This window comes from Triticum aestivum, chromosome 2B (genome assembly GCF_018294505.1).
Source record: "Triticum aestivum cultivar Chinese Spring chromosome 2B, IWGSC CS RefSeq v2.1, whole genome shotgun sequence".
Taxonomy (NCBI): domain Eukaryota; kingdom Viridiplantae; phylum Streptophyta; class Magnoliopsida; order Poales; family Poaceae; genus Triticum; species Triticum aestivum.
This window is the reverse complement of record NC_057798.1, coordinates 809,971,495-809,982,581: the sequence shown is the minus strand read 5'-3', so window position 1 is coordinate 809,982,581 and position 11,087 is coordinate 809,971,495. Positions and strand designations below refer to the sequence as shown.

The following is an 11,087-nucleotide window of genomic DNA, read 5'->3' as shown; positions in this document are numbered from 1 at the left end:
GGCTCACTCACGTACCTGGGCACCAGGCGGGCCGGAGTCCGGCGGGCCTTAGCGCGGCACACATCCTCCTCCATCCGCATCCGCGTCCGCGTCCAGGGCTCACTCACGTACCTGGGCTCCAGGCGGGCCGGAGTCCGGCGGGCCTTAGCGCGGCACACATCCTCCTCCATCCGTCCATAGAGGAACGACGACGGGCGTCGTGCCGGTGCCACCACGCGGACTGCTGGGCTTGAAGAACCTGATTGCCACCAGGGAAGGGAAGGACGGTGATCCATCCAGCAACAGCGTGACGAGGCGTCTCCGGACGGAAAGAATCTTTAACAAGCAGAGCAGAGCAGAGGTGGATTCTTTTCTGGTGGCGATGGCGATGCGTCTCCGGTCTCACTAGCGAGAGCGCGAGAGTTTCGATCCGATTTCAGGAGGAGGGAGAGGAGGAGATCTGAGGCAGGGTTGTGATTAGGTTAGGCAGGGGTTTATATAGGCCAGTCTCAGATCCCTTCCCTCACGCGACAAAAGCACCAGCCAAGCCGCAATTAATGACCTCCCTCCCCCAGATGCAACCTCCCCCAGCCAAGCAGCAAGCATGGAAAGCGACGCGTCACGCGTCAGAATTGATTATATTTTACCGAGACGCGTCAGAATTGATTATATTTTACCGAGTCTTCTTCTTCTTCTTCTTCTTCTTCTTCTTCTCTACCTTGAACCAGGATAACAACAATTTCACTACAGATCATAAAAGCAAAATTTCTACCAAAAGCAAGGCACAATGTTTGCTGAGGACAACTGATTTGCATTGAGTAGTACAAAACATGAAGACATAAATTCTATAAATATAGCCAAGTAGTTCATATCAGCAAGTTTAAGAATAAGTGTTACAGGAGATGTTGTATCTGCTCATAAACACAATGTGACAGCAGACAATTGGAAACGATGCTCTGGAAACATCGATATCTACGGTACCTTATAGATAATCAGTATTGATAACTCTACTTTCTCTTTCCAAGTTCTGAGGCAAAGCTAATGCAATTAGTAGTGGACAATACTTGACAGGCTTCATCAACCTGATGATAATACGAAAGATCTATAAATAATATTAGAATTAGCTCATGAACTTAGGCACTATACAAAATTCGGATAGATGGCATACTGATTGTTCTTCTATTAAGTTAAATAAAAGGCTGAAGATTGTTCTTGTAAGCTTATCAAAGAGGAAATACGGTGGTCTGAATGCTATATCCTAAGAAGGAACGGTCAACTCTTATGGTACTCCCTCTGTCCCAAAACTGATTCTAGGGAGCTTAGCATCATTGAAGACAAGGAGTTCAATAGTTTATATCAACCAAAATGTGCATTTCATTTACAGTTGAACACCCTGGATGCATTTATGCGAGTGTGGCAGATGACCTGAATCGCTAATGTCGGCTGCTGGTTGCTGGTTCAACTGGCAACCAGTCGATGTCCAAGTAGGCTGATGCTGTTCTAGTTGGAGATGGCATCTTCATCGTTGTATGGGCAGCAGTCTTCAGGTCTTAAATTTCATTAACTGTTGCAAAATAAAAAACCTACTGTCATTTCCAAAGGGAAACAAAAACCCACTAAACAAAAAAGAAAGTACTTTCAGCAAGAGAGTTGACATAGCCAGACACACGCGTACTGCTCATCAATTAAATATGAAAAGAACATTTAATGTGAATAAGCTGGTGTGGTATAGATCTGTTCACTGTTCATATCTATCTATACTTGAAAGTAAGTTCCGCGGATAGCATGGTACACTTTTTAGACTGAAATAATATAGCCATCAACGTTTTGCCAAATTCAGAAATCATTCCCTGAAACTACCTTCTCATGTAGGAAATAAAAATAGGGATAAGTTGAATACTAATTTATAACTAATGCTGAATTTAAAACAAATAAATACCTAGACAAAGTGGTGCTCCATCTGGCAAAGGTGCATAGACTATAAACTAAAAAAGTAAGAAAATACTTTCTGACGTCAAGGAGCATGAAGATATAAGTAATAGAACAGGTCAGGAAACACCACTGATAAAATTAGAAAAAACTATCAGAAGCCACAATCAGGATGCACGCAACAGCCGTCCACGAGCGCGACACACGTGGGGCAGCTGACGGCAAGAGAAAGCAGAGCTAAACATGATTGTTTGCCGTGATTTGCCCGTTGGGCCTTGCCATGAATATATACTGGACGATACTTGATCATCAAGATTACATCGAGATGTACGGGATCCCATTAGGATCAATCTACGATTACAATAACAATGGCTATCCTTAATTACATGATTCTCTAGGGTTTACATTGATTAACATGCAGCACTGCCATTAGCTCAGCCAGAAAAATGCTACTACTTCCATCAAAGATAGGAGGATACCTTAGAGAACAACAAAGCATTACATAGAACTAAGGCGCATATATGTGAAATATTTGTACTAAAGCCAAATTGCAGTTACTTTTTCTAATGATTGTTTGACTGCAGATATATGTTGATTTTATATACAAGCAGTATGGTATGCAGAAATAGATATACACAGCAATATCCCAGATGTAGAGTACTTGAATTCTATAATAATCAGGTATTATACCCCAGAACTAAAATTTCCAGAAAAAGTATACCCAAATTTGGTTTGGATTTGTGTATATATCATGGTGCCCTGGCTCCATGGAGCACCAATTCAATGTCCAATATATACTGTATCAGTAGCGTTCTCCCTTACTGTTTGAAAACAACAGCTTGAAGTTATGATGGAGACGTAGTTGTGAAATGAGCAGCAGGGAGAGTGTCCAAGAATCAAATGGAGCATCTGAATTACCTGGGTGCTCATTGAAACAAATTGTGCAGAGATTAGTTCTACAGGAGCCATCGCACTACCAGACTTGAGTATGGTTATCCTGCCATCAAAACCAAATGGTTACTACAGGAGCATAACACTATAGAACACTTAAATGACAAAAAATGGGCGGTGCCAAACTTCTAGAGAGTATACTACTTATACTTGGTAAATCTATAATGCATTTCTTTGGATTGAACAATAATATCATAATCGAACCAATTTTTCTGCTGGTTAGCCTATTTCAGATTGTAAGCACATAATTGGTAAATCTATAATGCATTTCTTTGGACGAAAACAACCTATACTTTGATCCTAAGGGTACAACATGAATTACTTCTAGATAACTGATGCAAAGTATCAGTAGTTAGTGATATTTATACACATGGTCTGCTTATTCCCGTTCTTTTTCATTCATACATAATGAAATTTCAGCTACAAAGTACAACAGATCCGAAGAAGAAAAATAAAAATGCCACGAAACTACATGAACCATCTTAACTAATATAGATATAAGCCAAAAAATAATAGATGTACTGACAATGTCTAAATTAGCAGGTCACACAGTATTCAAAAGGATAAATATATAGCAATAGATAAGGCAAAGCACCACTCATAAAACACCATTACAGTATAGCAACTAAAAACAAGAGGAAAATGAAATCCTCAGGAAAGGAAAAGGTCATTACCACACCTAATTGATGGTCTGCAGCATGAGTTCCAAGTGGATCCGTGAGGGATACACGGATTGCATCAACCAAGCCGTCCTTCAAGACAGCAAATAAAATATATCATGGAAGAACCAGAGGCATCAAATCACATAAAAGACATGGCATCAGCTTTCAGTCCACAAGGAGGTCGAGATTGAGACGGAGACGGATCTGTAGGGCATTACCAGTCATGACGGACCTATATGCCCAGCTCTCTTGAATAAACTTCTTGGAACATAGTGTTTCTGAAAAAGCCACATAGATTTCAAGAATGAGTACGCCTTGACATCAGACCAAGAACAATTAGAAAATAAATGTTCTCATACCACATTGGAGTGAATGGTCCTAGGTACATGACACATATTGAGCAAATCCAAAGAATTTTATAAAATTGACAGACAACCATCTGATTATATGGACGGAAAGAGTAATATACTGGTATCCACTCCCTTGCGTATTTACATATTGAGAATATAGATATTGCAAGTCAGTATATCATCAGAAGATAGCAACAAAGAAAGTATTGGATAAGTGATGAGAAACCAATGACAAATGAATGATCCACTCTTACGGCCTCTCTTTCTCTTTCGACATTTCATGGTGACCTCCTATTTTGTCCCTCTCGAGCTGCAGGACACACACACATGCTAATCTTTATGTCAAGCTGCAAAGAAAGGGGGCGGCCAGCTGGGAGAAGGAGAAGGTGGCGGCGAGGACTGCAGCAGGATCCCAAATGAGCGACTGGGCGAAGGAGGTGCCTAAACGTAATAACAATTTAACTTGAGAAGGTGACACTCAATTTTAATATACTAAATATAAATACATTGGTACCCAGGATCTAAAAGCAGAACACAAACCACTGTCTAGTCCCCCCAGCTCAACCACAAAAATAATGGGGGTGGGGGTGGGGGGTTGGGGGGTAACACGAATGCGCGGTGCAGCTCGTCCTCCCAACCAACAGCAAAAGCAGCCCAGGTTCCCCCAATTTCAACCACTGTAAATTGTAATTGGGGGAGGAAGAGCTAGCACGAATGCACACTGTTGCTGCCCCCAGTCAGTAGCAAGCATCCACCCAAGGCAGAGCTACTACCAATTACGCGCATTATCAATATAACTCAGAGGTAGCAGAGTTTTCTACTGAATGTATACATGTGTATAGTCACTCAGAGGTAGCAGAGTTTTCGAATTTGAAGCGTTTACAGAAGCTGAAACAGAACAATATCTGTGTTTACATCAGGCTTATGATATTATGGCATGCCTTTTCTTCTCTATCAGTCGCAATAAACCTTTGATGGTTGATACTAAGATAAAGCACATGTTCCATCAGAAAATACTCCCCTTATAGTTCAGTCCATCAAAAACAATATATTCCATTTCATGCTTTCTCAATTATTTTTGGTATCAATACAATTGGATAAGAAGAATGTATGATAAAGGCTGGAAGATAACAATAACCTAAAAACAGAAGGTCCTCCAGAATCTAGAGTATTAACAGAGTAGCGCGATACAACTGATATGTAGAATTAGGCAGTAATATTAGTAGTGAAATAAGAATATGGTTATATCTCACATACAGAAAAATATATCAGAATCTGTTACGGGTGAACTGAAATATATCTGCAAACAGTTATATGATTTATCATTTCCATATCTGAAAAGAGGAGCTTACCCATCTTCTTCTTCCCAGCAACTCTGGAGGACTGCCAATCCAGCACCCTGCAAATGAACATATCACATATCAAATTGAATCTGAAACGAATGAACATGACAGCGAAAAGGAAAATTCAGGTTGCGTCAGCCATACCTCTTGATAGATGTCCTGCTGCTGTAAGAGGCAGCGCCCTTTGGATCTAGAGCCTAGCTGACACAGGAAAACAGATTGAATCTCAGGTCAGAAGGTGAGCTGGAAAGAAGAAAATAAACACATTCCCGCAAAATCTGGGGCCACTTGCTCTGGTCCTCATGCATTGGTACTGATTTATCCACGCTATTCAACCTTTGCTCTTACCGGCTCCTATAACATTGTAGTCTATACAAGGATGGCGTAATAACCATACTACTAGCCATTTTACTATTACACGAGGCATTGGCAAAACCCAGAGAAGTAAATGAAAGCCTCAACTGCTGGCTGAATGCTTAATAGAACAATTTTCCTAGAGTGCAACTAGCATGGCTCATAGGAAAAACATTAATAGTCAGCCCCTGTTGACAATCACCACTGTCCAACTCATCACGATAAAATAAGGTAAATTCTAAATCTAAATTTAGATATTGACCATTTGAACTATTGGGTAACAATGGAAAGCCATACAGGGGTGGACTAAAACCGCCACTCTCTAGTCGATTTCTACACGTGGCATCAGGCAACCCAGACACATAAATGAAAACCCGGTCTGGAGGCTGAACACTTAATTAACAGAACATTTCCCTGCAGTCAAACTAGCATGGCTCGTAGAAAAAATTAAGCATAAAATTAGCTGTGTTGCACGTGACATGGCCAACCCATACAAATAAATGAAAACCTCAACAGCAGGCTTAACACAGTGCAAGTAGCATGACTGATAAACATTAATCGTCAGCACCCTGATGACAATGAACTATTTAGGAATCAATGGAAAGCCATACAGGGGTGAACTAAAACCGCCACTCACACGTGGCATCGGCCAGCCCAGACAAATAAGTGAAAACTTGAACAGGAGGCTGAATGCTTAATTAATAGAACATTTTCCTACAATCCAACTAGCCGTGTTCCACATGGCATCGACCAACCAAGACAAATAAATGAAAACCTCAACTGCAGGATGAGCACCTAATTAATAGAACATTTTCTTATGGTGCAAGTATGGCCCATAGAAAAAACGAATTGACAGCTCCCAACAACAATCACCGCTCTTTAGCTCATCAATCGTTGTTGCATTGCAAGATAGATAAAGTAGATACTAAACCCTAAATCAAGATATTGGAGTATCTGGTAATAATGGAAAGCCATACAATGCATGTTCTATGTCAACCTGGTGGCACGTGCGGCGGCAATCGACTCACGCAAGCAACCCTTATAATGAAATAATAAATATGTAAAGGCAGTAACAAGTGCGAGGCGAAAGGTTATACCTCCTTATCCCCCTATTCCCCTCATCCTTGCAAGCACCTCAGTCGAGATCATCATACGAGCGACCGCTCGCATTCCCATCGTTTTTGTAGTCGCCATAGCCAGCAGCGTCCTGGTCACTGCTCTCCGCCTGCTGAGCTCAAAAAGCGGCCCTGAGAGGCCACGGCAACGAGATCCTGAACCTCCTCACCATGACCCTAGGCGAAGGGCCGCCACCCGGGGACGCAGGTGGCGCTACCGCAGCGGCAGCTGCCTGGCGCTGGTGGTCATAGATGGCGGCAGACAGGGAGGAGTTGTGGAGGTCAAGCCATGGCAGGATGCAGTCCTTGTGGAGGACGTGCTGGGCGCCCCCCATCGACGGCGACATCAGGAAGGGCGGCAACCGCAGCCTTGGCGGCCGGCAGGGTGCCGTAGCGGCTGGGGTCGTTCTCCGCGAGTTGCTGGATGAGCTGCTTGAGGCCGGATCCCATGAAGTAGTCGACGAGGCTGACCCCGCCGGCACCGAAGGTGACGAATCCGCTGGGGAAGGAGGAGCCCTCGAGGACGATCTGGATGGTGGCGCCGCCGGAGAGGAGGTCGCCGAGGTGGACGTCGAACTGGTTGCTGGGGTTGGAGGAGGCGGCGGCGGGGGGGGGTCGCGGAGGGGGAGGGCGGGCCGAGGAACCACCGCGAGGTCGCTGGGGTTGCGGAGGTCGAGGAAGCTGGAGAAGGGGAAGAAGGGAGACGGGTGGGGCTGGTGGTGAGGGATGGGGTTTGGGGGCTCCTCGTCGTCGAAGAGCTCCTCGACGAAGCCCCCGGCGCAGACCGGGCAGAAGACTTTGTCGTCGCGGGAGGCGGGGGCGGCGATGGTGATGGCGAGGTCGCACTGGTGGCAGTAGTAGCCCTGTTGCGGGAGAGCGACCGACAACGACATGGCGTCGGCGGTGCAGACGGAGGAAGGGGCGCCGTCGCGGGAGCGGGGGGTGGGAGGCGCCGGCGGCTGAGAAGCAAGCAGAAGGGGATTAGGGTTAGCTGGAGGGTAGACCGATGGGCTTTGCTGCGGTTTGTTTTGGTTAGTTGGGCCCGAAATTTTTGAACACGAGCACGCCATTGAACTGGAAATTTTCAGGGATCCCAAATAGAAAAACACAATGGCGTTCCGATGTTTCCATAACATCCACCTGCCGAGAAGGCATTTAGCGCGCAAAGACTTGCGGTAGTGGCTCGCGTTGCCGTCCTGCCTGGCGCACCACTGACCGGAGGTTTCATTTTGCCGTGGTTCCAACTCCATCCTCCCAGTGATTGATCCTAGCCAGTGTCAAACTTGTTTGACAAACACACAGTCAATTAGCAAGTGTTGCATAGTATCTTCCTGTTGTTTGCACAATGGACATGCATCCTGATGGGGTAATCCACGTCGGGCAAGCCTGTCAGATGTTCAGCATCGATTTTTGAGTGCTGGCCAAGCAAAAAAAAGGGCATTGGAGGGGTGCCTTAGACTGCCAAGTGAATGAGGTCGTCGGGGATAACTCAAGTCCCATGTACCTAGCCGCATATGCTGAGCAGGCCGAGAAGTTACCATTCGCTTCCCAAGCCCACGTGACTGAATCTTCCACCCCATTCGTTAGTTGCCAGGCAAAGATTCATGGCCACAAACGTATGAACTGGCCCAAAGCATGTTGGGTAATGTCAGGGCCAATGTCCCCTGCCCAATTGTCCTCCGCGAGCGCGTCTGCGACAAGTCTGCTTTTCTTGACTCTCCTCAGGATCCTTTCATAAATATATGGCGCAATCTCGCAAATCCGTAGACAGTTGATCCACCGATCCTCCCGAAACAGCGTTGCTCTCCCATCACCGATCGTCGTACATGCAGACGCCTCACTAGGGCGCAAGATTCCGGCGGGGACATTGATCTGAAATTTCTTCAACGGTCTGTCTTTAACAACCTTTTGCAGCCATGGCAACGCGCTTGTAGCGCCTTGTTCAGCCAGTGAAGATTGGGGATTCCTAAGCCACCATCCCACTTCGTCGTGCAGACCACCTCCCAAGCTACCACCCCGTTTTCCACCTCGTGCTTCTTTTTTGCCACACCACATAAAGCCTCTGCAAATCTTTACCAGGGCCGACAGGGTTTTGAAGGCAGTTCCAACGCTATCATAGAGTGGATGGGAATAGCGCATAGCACAGATTGGATAAGCAGGAGTCAGCCGTCTTTTGGTAGCATGGCCGCCTTCCAAAGCGGGAGACAATCGACAACTCGATCCACCAGACCTTGCAATTGCGTCGTTGTTTGTTTTCTGATCGTCAACGACATACCCAGGTATTTGCACAGAAACGGTGAAGTGGGGCAGCCCAAGGATGCCGAGACAACCTCCATCTCATCATGTGAGCATCTAACGGACATGGCCACGCACTTACTCATGTTCACCACCAGGTCCGAAGCCTGCCCAAACAGCCCCAAGATCGCTCCACACATGCTCGTCTCAGTCTCATTTGTTTTGAAGAACGCCACTACATCATCCGCAAACACGGACAACCTTTGTTTCAAGCCAGACCTCGCCAAAGGTGCCAACAACCCTCTTTTCGTAGCACCCGAAGGGGTTCTATACATAGGATGAAGATCATGACTAAGAGGGGGGCTCCTTGCCTTAGACCTTGACATGCTAGGTTTGGTTTTATGGGAGCACCATTGACCATGACTCTCGTGGATGAGGTAGCCAGCAACCCAGAAATCCAAGAGATCCATCTTTCGCAAAAACCAAGCCTCCTTAGAACCTCCAAGACAAATGGCCACTGTAGTGAATCAAAAGCTTTGGTGATGTCCAGCTTAAACATGATTGTGGGTACTTTTAAGGTGTGCACCCGTCTCGCCATACATTGCACTAGCATGAAGTTGTCGTGTAGTGATCTACCTCCGACAAACGCGCTCTGATGATGCCCCACGAGTTTTGGTAAATCATCTGCAAGCCTCGACATAGGGGTCTTGTTGAAAATTTTGATTGGTCCACTAACAAGACTAATTGGCCGATAGTCCTTAATATCCACATCTCTGGCTTTCTTAGGCAGTAGCGAGACGATCGCTTTATTGATTGTTGCCATACCTCGGACATCTCCTCGGCGAGAATGCTCCAGTGCATTCATAAGGTCACCTTTGATGATGGGCCAACAAGTCACATAGAATATGTATGTGAAGCCGTCGGCCCCTCGCACCTTATCGAAGGGCATAGCTTTGATGGTCTTGAGCACCTCCTCTTCCGTGAACAGTTCTTCCAAATGCGTGAGGTAAAGGGTGGTAAGTCAAGCATGTCCAGATTAATCGAAGCTTCCCGGGCCGGGGCTGATCCAATTGATCCGCATAGTATCCGTCCACCACTTCGGCTATGTTATCTTGTCCCGTGTATATCCCACCATTGTGATGTAAAGAAGTGATAATGTTTTTTCTTTGTCTATGGCGTGCTTGCTTTTGGAAGTATGCAGTGTTCACATCCCCTTCCTTCAGACGAAACAAATGAGATCGCTGTCTCGCTAGCGTCCTCTCAAGTGAACAGATGCCCAACAGTTTTTCTTGAGTAGCTTGCGTAGCCCATGCTCTTGGTCCGAGAGAGTCCTGCTCTCTACCGCCACGTCGAGCCTACCAATAACTTCCATTGCGATGGAGAGTTGAAGGCGAATGTTGTCGATCCAACGATCACTCCAGCTTTGCAGGGCCTTGGCAGTGGCGTGTAACTTACTATCCAGGACTATAAAGGGTTTTCTTGGGAAGATACGGATTGCCATGCCTGCTAGACCGTGTCCACGAATCCCTCAACCTTGGGCCAAAAACTTTCAAACTTGAAACGCCGGCCCATCTCTAGTTCTGCGTCAAGATCCACAAGAAGAGGACAATGATCCCATACCGCCGAGCCCAGAACCGTCAATAGGTTTTTGGGGGTGTATATCTTCCCAAGAGTTGGAAACAAAGACATGATGGATCTTCTCCATCGTGGGATTGCGCCTTTCATTACTCCACTTGTACCACCTCCCATTTATGTATAGCTCCTTGAGCTCAAGCCTATCGAGATGGGCTCTGAATCTGGCCATCATCTGCCTGTTGAACGTGGCCTTGTTCTTATCTTCCGGGTTGACAAGCAAGTTGTAGTCTCCCACAAAGGCCCACGACCCAACATGCAAATCCTGGACGTCACAAATCTCTTGCATGAAGTCAACTTTCACCGCATCACCTTGTGGCCCATAGACCCTTGTGAGCCACCACAATGGAGCCCCTTCATGCTTTGACTAGGGTAGTGAGCGTGTTCGCCGTACGGTGTAGGCTCGTGACAGAAACTACCAAGCTATCCCATGCCAATAAGATCCCGCCATGGGTACCCATCACCTGGACGTAGTCCTGGCCATCTCAGGCCCGGCCCTGTCGGCCCACCCAGGCCCTGCCCTAAAATCCAGGGCCT

General features: G+C 46.1%; 1 pseudogene; it reads right to left on the bottom strand.

Annotated features, from left to right (window-relative positions):
• Nucleotides 1-4,208: 4,208 nt before the first annotated feature.
• Nucleotides 4,209-7,576, bottom strand: LOC123039761 (E3 ubiquitin-protein ligase RING1-like; annotated as a pseudogene).
• Nucleotides 7,577-11,087: the final 3,511 nt, after the last annotated feature.